Source organism: Anser cygnoides, chromosome 25 (genome assembly GCF_040182565.1).
Source record: "Anser cygnoides isolate HZ-2024a breed goose chromosome 25, Taihu_goose_T2T_genome, whole genome shotgun sequence".
Classification (NCBI taxonomy): Eukaryota; Metazoa; Chordata; class Aves; order Anseriformes; family Anatidae; genus Anser; species Anser cygnoides.
In genome coordinates, this window is record NC_089897.1 from 6383252 (window position 1) to 6394308 (window position 11057).

At 52.1% G+C, this 11057-nt stretch overlaps 1 long non-coding RNA gene across 1 annotated transcript; it reads left to right on the plus strand.

Annotated features, from left to right (window-relative positions):
* Positions 1 to 453: 453 nt before the first annotated feature.
* On the plus strand, positions 454 to 7887 carry LOC136786943 (uncharacterized). Its single transcript, XR_010826576.1, has 3 exons — positions 454 to 774; positions 6301 to 6515; positions 7236 to 7887. It is a non-coding gene; the product is annotated as an uncharacterized lncRNA (long non-coding RNA).
* The last annotated feature ends 3170 nt before the right edge of the window (positions 7888 to 11057 follow it).

Consider the following 11057-nt stretch of genomic DNA (forward strand, 5'->3'; position numbering starts at 1 on the left):
ATGCAAACAACCTATTCATCTTCCTATGCACACAGATAGGAAAAAATGTTTTTACAAATGCAGTATTGGCAGAGGACCTCTTCCTGCTGCAGCAGCAGGAGCTGCACGTCTGCCAGGCGGCTGTGAGAAGGCGAGCGTGCTTGCAGTCTGCTGCAGAAGCTGGGCAAGGCGAGCCTCAGCAAGGAGCTCGGGGGAGATCCTGTGGCTTTGCTGTGCTGACGGCATTCCTGAGGGACGGGGAAGCTGGCCCCCAGATCCCACAGGCAGCCCAAGCGGTGGGCACCACCGGCCTTCAAGCCCCCGTCAGTGACAGTGCAGGCGCACCGTCCCCCGCCCCTCCTGCTGCACCTCCTTCGGGCACATTTTCAGGGAGATAAGGACACCGATAATCCAGTAATCAGGCACAATTCCCGTTCCCCTGTACACCGTTCTGGCTGCGGAATAACTGCATTGTCCTCCACGGAGACAGGCCCTGAGCAGGGCCGCCACGGCACAAGCTGGCAGCACAGTCCCCGTGTGGTTTCTCATTCCCCATGCGCTGCAGAAGGACAATAATTGCTATCCAGGTGTGCAACAAACACCCACAGCACTGAGGCAACTTTGAAGCTGCCTTGGTGTCCTCCAGCAGCCGCTCGGCTCCATCTGGGGGCCGTCAGCCCTGACAGCCCCGGAGTCGCCGCCCTGCGAGGGCTGGGCTCGCTCCTGGCACGGTGCAGCTCTTCTATCACAGAAATCCGTTCTTCAAAGGACAATATCCACTCGCCTTTAAAGAAGGTATTGAAACAAGATATATAATTTATACCTGGATCTGATCCTTTATAATGCAAATGTACAGTACTTCAAATACCAACTGGCTCTCGCACTAGGCTGAATGCTTTAACCCAATTCTGGAAAGGAAATTTTTACCCATCGTTGCAGCTGCGTATGTCCTAAGGTTTCCATAGAGCCATCGAATGATTCCAGCTCCTCTCCCAGGGTAGGGTTGTGCTGGCCCTTGCACTAGGGGATGGAGCACTGGTTATGGATGGCCTCCTATGAATGTCGTGCCCCTAACCTTTCCACCTGTCAACCTTTGGTGTTCCTTGGCTTCTCTGTTTTGCTTTTATCAGGAGAGGCAGCTGCATGCATAAAATGTGCAAACCCTGAGGAACGTGAGATAGCTGAGGTGACGGCGAACACTCCTGAACCTAAATCCACAACAAGACAAATGGTACAAAAGGCACCGGCAGGGGCTCTGGGCTGTGCCCGCTGTGTCACAGCCCCCCTGTGGACCAGATCCGAGCCTGGCCCTGCTCGAACAGAAAGCACAGGGCCAGGCTGGGGGAGGCACGTTGCTGACTGTGCTGGGTCAGACCGCGAGCCCCAGGTCCGATGCAGGAATCTGCTCATCCTAATGTCTGTGCTGGTCCCTCACTCCGGTGGAAAATTTTCCCCAGAATAACCCACAGCTGGTGTTCACAGACTCAACAAGGCCGCACCGTCTGTTATAAATTAGTTTTACCCATTACATGTCTGTCTGGAGCTCGGCTACTTCTCCCTTCCACTCGCAGAGAGAAAGAAGGGTTAACACAAGCCAAGCCAGGCAGGTTTACACCGAAATCCCCCACAAAGGTCCACAAACAAAAGCTGTGAAAATGCCATCAATGATTTTCTTCCTGTTTGGTTAGTTTCCAGTGTTAAATGGACTGTTTGTGTGCTTTGGGTACACCACCAGGGAGAGCAGGACCGGGTTTGTTTGCAGAGGGACGGGAGTTCAGTCTGCTTTCTCCTGCGGTGTTATTTCCTTTCCTCACCCCCGTGCCAAGCCCCAGCAGCCAGGGAAGCCCGGCCACAGGCACCAGCCCCGTGCCCCGCAGCGCTGCCTGCGGTCCCAGCCGGGCGGGTGGCGAGGAATGGCTTCCTCAGACCTCAGACGTTGGAGGAAGTGCGTCTTTTGATCTTTGAGCAGTCACAACCCAACCATCCAACTGAAAATTTAGAACATGCTCGTTGCTTTCAAACAGAATAATTCGCAGTTTGTTCAAAGTTTTTAAGCCAAGCTGTTTCCCTGCTTATTATCTGAATTTGCCATTTAGATAAAAGAACTGCCTCCTTTGTTCAGTAGCATTTGTGTGCTTACTGCTTCAGCTGTATTCTTGACAGAAAGACCAAAAAACGGAAAACCACCTAAAATAGGGCTCTTCCTCCAAAGTGAATTGCAGTGTCACCCACATCCCTGTCTTTTGGCAGACCCACGAAGCTGTTGGCATGGGATTGAAACACCTGCGGTGTCTGCCCGCGCCCCCGCCACCGCTGTCACAGCTGGGGGGCAGTGGGAGATTTCTCCCCAGGATCGTGGTTTGGGAGGCAGCTGCCATGGGGCAGGCCCAGTCCTTCGGGATGTGGGTAACAGGGCTGTGATGGGGTTAACAAGGCTCCAGGAAGAACATCTCGTGGTGCTCCCAGCCACACAGATCTCCCTACGAGCCGGGGACTAAAACACATTTCCCAAAGAACGAAATCTGCGGTGCTTTGCCAAAGCATGCAGCAAATGGAGCGTAACTACGGGACGGAGGAAAACGCCTGATGTGTCATTTTGTGAGCTTACTTTGGGAGAAGGAAAGAGGCTGCTTTCAAATAACGAGTTTCATGTTTTGATAACAGGGCCTGTTAATTAGCTCTGGGTGCCACTTGTGACAGATGTCAGCTGTAACAAGGGTGCAAAATCTTACACTTCAGCATGCCTTTTAACAGCCCCTTCAGCACGGCACTGGGGAGGAGGGTCTGCGCCCCCACTGCGCTCGGAGCCTGCTGAGCACCACAGGCAGCGGCCGCAGGGCACTGGGGTGAGACTGGGGCCTGGGTCCGTCATGGGCCACTCACAGGAGATGAGCACTGACCACAGTGAAGACAAAATCTTGGGTGGCTTTCCTGGCTTGCAGTTCCCCCTGCACATGTTTCCAGGTTATTGCGGCTTCCCCTGTGAAGGGACGGTGGAAGGGGCTCTCTGTCCTCGCAGCCCCTCTGGTTGTGCATCCACGTGCTGAGGCTTCCTGCAAGTGTCGAGAACAGGCTCCGTGTTATAACATCGGTGTGCAAATGCCCTCCCAACTGTAGCTCCTGCCTCCTGTCCCGGACAAACACAGGTGCTGTGCTGGGTGCCCGGCCGCGGGGAAGCAGGGAGCAAGCCCATGGTGGCTCCCAGCAGGGTGGCTCCCAGCTCTCCTTCCCTGCCCTGCATCCCTGGGCTGCTAAGCTCCCAAGGAGCCAACTGCCTTATTTATTTATTTAGCCATCAGTCACAAATGCAGAAGCTGCCTTTGAAGCTCTCTTAGCTATCTCTTTGGCTGGCAAAGAAATATTGCACATCTTGGTATTTTATTCCTTTTGATCTTACTGCAGTGATTTTTGCTGCCCCTGCCAAGCTGCTAGCTCAGGCCTCCATCTTTGATGTGGGTTAACAGTGCTTCCCAGGGTCCTTTGATGCTTCCTGCAGCATTCCCCTTACATGTCCCGGAATGGCTCCAAGGCCGGAGCGGACGTGCTGCTGTAATGAGGCCCTGGTGGGGCAGCCCCTGCACGGCGCTCACGCAGGGCTGGCACCGGCCCCAAATGCCCCACGGCAGCGCTGCCATGCACCCGCAGCCGTGCCGAGGGACAAACCCGTGCTGGGGGGGGCTGCCCCCACAGCATCTCACAGCCCCAGGGCCCGCTGCACACACCTCACCCCAGCACCCGAAGGTGGGACCTCGTCACCCTTGAAAAGCAAGCACCCGCGTCTTTGCCAGGATGCTGAAAGGGAATGAGGTGGGGAGTCTTTACCCAAGGCTGAAGTCGCACAGGCACCAGGTCTTGCTTTCTGCCAGCTGTGACATGGCAGAGCCAGAGGTCACCTCCCTGGCTGTGCCTACAGCCATCGAGCACCCACCGAGCAGCGCAGCTGGGTCTGCCGCCTGCTGTTTAATTCAGCGCGTGCCCTGATGTGCCAGCTGCTGATTGATTCCATTTCCCTGCATCAATATTTTAATTAGGACTGTGCTTTCAGGGCGAGGTAAGTCCCAGGCTGAGCACTCGAGGCACATGGCCGCTGGCCTTTGGGCTCTTGTCTGGAAGGAGTGCCTTTCCTCTCCAGTTTTTGTGGAGGCTCTCAGTCTCTGCTGTCATGCAGCTACAGCACGGTTTTCAGTGTCAATTAAGCACAGTGCATTCATACAGGATGAAGTGTTTCACTTATGAATAGGTTATTCATAGACCAACAAAGTAAAGCCATATACCATTAACATAATGTTGCAAATAAAACACAGTGTAGGGTTTTTATGAGGCTCCTTGTTGTTATCACCTAAATTACCAGAAAACTCCAAACACACAGACAGAAACACATGCAATAAAGGTTACTGAGCGTTTACAGCAGCCTTGCAGGTCGATGTCAATTTTGGATTAGTTTCAGGACTCCAGGCTGCGATGGGCTGGAGCACAGCGTGATGTTTGCATGGCTGCGTCGTAGAGGCTTCTGCCTGTGACAAGCCTGCGGTCAGACCTGGTGTGTGCCCGTCTGCTTGTCTGCCTTCTCTTCAATTAAAAAAACTTCTCGCAGGCAGAGGTTTGCCATGCCCAGCTGCAGCAGGGTCTCTGCGGGTGTGGGGGCTGCAGGGGGCTCTGGCCCCCAAGGGAGCAGCGCTGCAGCTGCTGGGCAGAGCCGGTGGTGCTGAGCCTGGAGCTGCCGTGGTGATCGCTGGTGCAGGTGCCTCCTGCAGGTGCCCTCCTGAGCATTCTGCACTGGCTGGTCTAATTGTGGTGATAAATAATGAACACGGCATGGGGAGAGGAAGCAGAGAAGCAGAGGCAAAGAAAAAGAGCTGAGAATGTGAGGAGCTGGAGAGCTCTGTAAGCACGCGCGTTGCTGCTGCCTTGTGACCTGTACTGACGCCTGATCCTTCCCGGGGTTTTATCAGGCTTTTTGCAGCCTGAGGCGATGAGTTTCTTCATCTAAGCTAATGTAGAAGGAAAAAAAAATAACAAACAGTGCTTTCATAACGTGGGCTTCCCGTGGGGACAAGAACGTGGGCAGCGGGGTGCCCTGGCAGGAGAAGCAGGGAGGGAGCTGCAGGACCTGCACGTGTCTGGCTCCGCTGGTCTGGGCCCCGCTTGTTCCAGGGCTCTTCTGCAGCTACTGTGCTGAGAAAGACCAAAGCGGAGGAGTCTGATGCGTGATATTGTACATGATAACTTCACAAAAATCACTTCCTCCCAGTGGGGAAATAACATTGAAGGAGAACGGCTGTGGGGGGAGAAGGTTATAAGTTATCAGAGAAAACTGCTTTGAAGAAAAGTGTAAGTTTCCCCTCCAGAGGACTAAGAAGCATATTACATTATAACCTGATTAACACAGGCCTCCTTACAAATGCATCTGGAAATGGCTTTGAACTTTTGCATGGAGCATGATCAGCATACACTGCACAATGGAGAGGCACAAGAGATCTCTGAGCTTGCTGGCTGGGGAGTACTTCTGCAGGATTTAATTCTTCCAAAGGAGAGTTTAAGGCATTTCTCTGAGACAAAGGTTTGCTGTCTGGCCCCTCTTCCTGCACTCTCTCTGCAGCTGAACGGTACAGCTCGGGCACGGGAAGGGGGTTGCACAAGGTGCTGGTTCAAGTACCCACTGGATACCCTTTCTTTACTCTTGGTAGCCTGCATTTGGGCTGCGTGTGCCTTCCAGAGAGGCAGCCTACTTGCAGGCTCTGCCCTGCTCCCTCCCTCTCTCCTACCAGCACAGTGCAGTTTGCTCCATTTGTTTTGAACATTTATACCATGAAAGCTGAAGTGAGAAACTCACATCATCACTTCACGGCAGAGGCTGGGACCTTAGAGAAAGGCAACAACAGAACCAAGAATAGGATTTTAAAAAATGACGAGCACTGTGATGAAGCCTGGAGAGGAGAGCCTGGGGACTTCTGCCAGTTCTCTCCTTGCCCGTCCCTGCTGCTGAGGAGGTGCCGTGCAGAGGCTGCGCGGGGAAGCCAGGAGGCTGTTTGAGAACGACAAGCTGGCTGCTGTGCAGTGTGCCGGGGGGCTCCGAACTGGGGACGCCACCCTGGCCGCAATTAGCACGGACGGCTCCCATGTGGCATGGGCTCGGGCAGCCCCAGGGACTGGGGCTTCCCTTCCATCATCCCTTCCAGCAGAGTGCCGGGTGGCTCCGGCACGTCCCGTGCCTCACAAAACAGCTCAAGCAGAGCACTTTGGGCACATCCAGGCCCTGACCCCACAAAGCCAGCCAGCATGCTTGGATTATGATTATTACTTCTATGATTACTTTCCTAGCGCTGCTCCTATTTCAAGCCCTGAATCAACATCAGGCCACTGGCACTACGCAAAGACAGCCTGCGTGAGTCACTCCGTGCTCCTCCGGGGTCTGCATGCTGCCGGCTTCCCCACGTGCGACCGCACGTGGCTGCTGCCTTCCAGCATCTCCCCTCCGCAGCCCCCAGGAGCCGGCAATTAGCTGCGGCTTCGAAAACTGTTGTTTGGTAGTGAAGGTAGGCTGGAGCTTTGTGTCAGTGTTGTTCTTGATATGAAAAATTGCCAGCTGTCTTCAGGCTGGGGAAGGCTGTCTGGGACTCCGTCATGCAGAAGGGAAAGCTCCCGAGACGCGTGTTGGGTGGAAACCTTCAATAAACGCCTGCACTGCGCGGCTCAGGAAGGCCATGCAGTAATACCAGAGCTTACATATGCTGCACTGCTCGCACATCTCCAAAAGTGGAGAGACATTAGGGCTGTAGATCATGTAAAATTAGCAGCAGGAGCCTCTGTCAGCCCGAGTAGATATAGTTAGTCTTGCAGAAGCGACAGATTGTTGCCTTAACAGGTCAGATGGTAACTGCAAATCTCGGCAGGAGAGGTCTTGGCAGGGCTGGGCTGGGCTCTGGGGGCTCGCTGCGAGGCTGGGCTGTGCCGAGAGGGGCCGCAGGCTCCTGGGCTCAGGTGTCCTGGGGGCAGCTTTGGGCAGGGGCTCCCCCGCACTGGTAGGGCACTGGGAGGGCACTGGGAGGGCACTGGGAGGGAAGTGCAGGCAGGGCCCTGCAAGCTCCTGACCGTGGTGGGAAGGGGAAGGGCTGCCAGGATTATAAGGGAGAGAGCTCTGGCCGTCCTTGGATTAGGATGCTGCCACGGAGCTCCACAGCCCCGGCACTGTGCTCTTCTGTGTATCCAGGGCACCGTCAGCAAGGCTGCTCTGTTTTGTGTGTTTTTTTTTACAGATCATGAAACGAAGACGAAAACCTCCTAGAAGTGCTAAAAGCCAAAAGTGCCTGGAAATGCCTGCCTGGGCAGGGCTGCTCTCCGGGACAGCCGTCCCCGTGCTGCCCGCAGCCACGGCCCCATGGTGCAGGGACAGGATCCTCATCCAGCACCTGGCAGGAGCAGGGTGCTGAGCAGCCCCATTTCTGCAGGGCACGCCAGGTCATGCAGGGAGATCAGTCTGTGGAGACAGCCCTGGAAAGGCTCAGAGTTTCCATTTGTCATTTTAAGTATTAAAAGTAGTGTTTTTCTTCAAATGCAGTCTTACAAGTTATTCATTTTAATTTGGTACATCCTTGAAGGTGAATTTAATACCATTCATACATTTTCATTTATAAATTTGTCAGTAATAAGAGTGTTGGCACATGGGAGAAAGTAACTGCATAATTGCAACTTACACGCTTGTCTTACTGAAAAACTGCTAGCTCAGGAATCGTCTGCGCCTGTGCGTCATGCATGAAATTGCAAATAGAATTTAATTTGCCCTTGTATCCTGTAGGATCAGCTTAAAATGATTAATGCAGGAGGGAATGTTGTCAAGATTTTATTCATTACAATCTCTGAGGACTGCAGTGCAAAACCATCATGTATAACATGATCATGTATAAAACACAGCTTTCTAAACTGCTTTCTTGTAATAAACAGTCACATTTCTACTCTGTAATTTCAGTGCTGAGACAAGAGGGATTCATCCCTTGCACATTGCCATGATCTCCTGGACAGCTGGGAGTGCAGTTTGTTTAAATTTCGGACACCCCAGGCTGTGTCTGGGAGCGCTGCAGGTTTGCAGGAGGGTGCCTGCTGCACAGCCTGGGACTGGGGGCACGAGCCCAGCTCCTCAGAGGTTTGCCTTCTTTTACTCCCCAGAAAAGGTGTTAAGAACATACATGGGGCTCTCTTTTCCCATGTGCTGCTTGGGAAAGGAATTGCTTAGGGACAAGCCACAGGCCAGTGGTTCTCATAAACTGCTAGGGAAACCACATCAAACACCAGGGAAATCTGAAGAAAATCATATCCGCATGCAGGAAGCCTAAGAACAGGAAAAGATTCTCAGTAAATTAGTAACAGGACATTATTCACTTAGCTCTGTTCATCTGTGCGGTGTTCCCATTTTGCACAAGGCGCGGGGGCCACTCTGCGCCAAGCCGGCTGGTAGCTGGCATGCAGAATTAATTTAGACATTTGTTTACCAAGGAGTACAACACATGGATTTTAGAAAGTAAATTATTATTAATGTTAGCTAAATTTGACAACAATAGTAGTCCATTCAGTTGGAAGAATATAAATTTCCCATTATGGATGCTCTCATTTTCTGCCATTCAGTTGCGGATTGTGGAGGAGCTGCTGGTGCGTGGGGGGGAGGATGGGACAAATCCAGCCCGGTTTGCTGTGCCAGGGCAAGAGCACCAGTGCGCTGCCTTTGCTGCTCAGGGCTGACTTGTCCCGCTGTATCTGACGTTTGAAAGACTGAAAGCTTTTGAAAAGGCCTCTGAAGAGGGACACGTTCTTCTGCTGAAACTTCGTTCCACTGCTGATGAGTAGCTCGTAAGAAAAACACCTTTCTGCTCTGTTGCCACTGGGCTAATTGGCTTAACATGGTGAGAGTAATTATTGGATTGTTCTCTTTAAAAATCATTTTAGTGATGGGTTTGTGTGAAGGTTATGGCTTAGAAACTGTTCTAATCAGAACAGTAATTGAGGAATGAAATATGGGTTGTGATTACGTTATTGAAATGGATTGCCTGGTAATTATATTAATACAACAGAATTACTGTAGATCCCATGTAAACTGCAGTCAAGAGCTTTCCTTTCTCAAAGGAGTATTCCCTCCAGCCTCTCAGTTAATCACTGCATTATTAAAATGAGAAACGGCTTTCCCAGTCCTCCGAGTGAGAGACAAATGTCCTTTTTCCTCGGCCAGAAATCCATCTGTACCCGTTGGTTTCCTGTTGGCACCTCTTCCAGCAGCCGCTACGCGAGTGCTGCCGTGCGGCCGCAGGCACCGCGCTGCCCTCCTGCCTGGGCTCCCGGCGCCACTCTGCAGCCCTCCCCTGGCTGCCCTGCCTGCTCTTGCCATGGGTGATGCTTGTGGTGCGATGCTGTTGCTTTTTGTGGCTTTCTCCCAGCTTCTGAAGCAAAGGTGCCGCCCAGCAGCGCGGTGGCACAGGCCTCAGCCAGCCTGTGCCCACCGGCACCGCGCTGGAGATGCACCTCGGTTTGATGGGCTCCGCTTCTGCATTAAGTTAGAAAACTGTTGCAAGTAGTTATTCTGCCTAATCCCTTTTGCAAACCTTGTGCTGGATTTTGTAATTAATCATTAGCAAAGAGAAATACATCAGGCTTGAAGCCGACTGGACCTCCTGGATTGAGCACACGGACTAATACCTTATTGGTTTAGCTGCCAGTTACTATGAGATAAATCAATGCTAATTTCATTGTATTACAACGATATTGATTTCCTTTTAAACAACAGACAGAACAGGTTATGGCTTTAGGAAAGCTATTAGGAGTTTTTAAAATAAAAGTGTTGTGTTTTTTTTATATGGAGAATAAATGGGAAATTAGTGCTTAATACTATGGGGTCTGGAGAGTCAAAACAGGAGGAGGAGGTGATGAGGGAAGTTAAAGCGAGTGAAGGCACACAGTCCAGCCCCACAGTACTGTGCGTGAGTCTGGTGCAAAGCATCCTGTATAGCATTAACTCAATCCACCCTCAGCAAGAAAGTGGATCAAGATTAACCATAACAGGCATCAGAGCTGAAATTTCTGCATGTTACACAGTGCTACAGCACTCAGCACTGTGACAGCTGTGATAGAATAGTTTCCAGGCAGCCCAAAAGGCCTAGGATTTCAGTAATCCAATTTAGGGAAACTAAAAGTATGAATCATAGAACACCAGCTACAGCAAAAACATCCAGGTACAGATGAATGTGAGCAGTGTTAGCTGGATGATAAAAACAGCCAGGCAGGAGATGAAACGGGATGCTGAAAACTAAGATCTCATCTTTCTCAATTAAAAATTATACAGTTGTAAAAACTCAGGTCCTAGGCAAATATAGCCAACATCCTTGGGAGGTAATTTGATCAGAGCCTTCCTTGCGTACAGCCAATACATGAAATAAATCTGAGTACACAGAGAACAGTGCTGCTCTTCTCTCCTAGTCCCTAGGTCAAATTCCAGTTCACCGCTCTGAACCTGAAATCAGCTGCATTTTTTTGATTTTACCATTCGTTACTGCAAGAGAAAAATCACCGACAGTCATAGACAAGCAAGATCGGCTTGGGAGAAATCACAGCACATGGGGTGCTGGGACTTCAGAATTGCAAAGCTCTAAACAAAAATGTCCCCTCATGTTGGTCGGCCTTTGGGTGGGAGCTGCTGCCCCCCAGCCCTGGATGTGGGTTATGCTCTCCCAGTAAATACTCTAAAAACTCTTCTCATTTAGTTGTGGTAGTTGCTGCATTCATTTAAAGGTCCCTTCCAGCTTCTGCCTTGCAAAAACTTGAGTACTGCAGCTGGCAGCCACTGGTCCTCCACCAGTTCGGGGCTGTGGGTGTTGCTCCTCGAGGACCGGGGTGCTCAGGAGGGCAGAGCCTCCTGCCGTGTCCGTGGGCACTGACCAGCTGCCACCCGGTGTGTTCTGCACCTCTGCAGGAGTGTTGTTGTCCCGTCCAGCGTGGGGAAGGCGGCGGCAGCAGATCCAGCCCTGCATCGCGCTGCCTGTGCCGCACTGGGAGCACAGTGGGGCGTTCCTGGGGCTCTGGCTGGCGGGCGAGGGGCT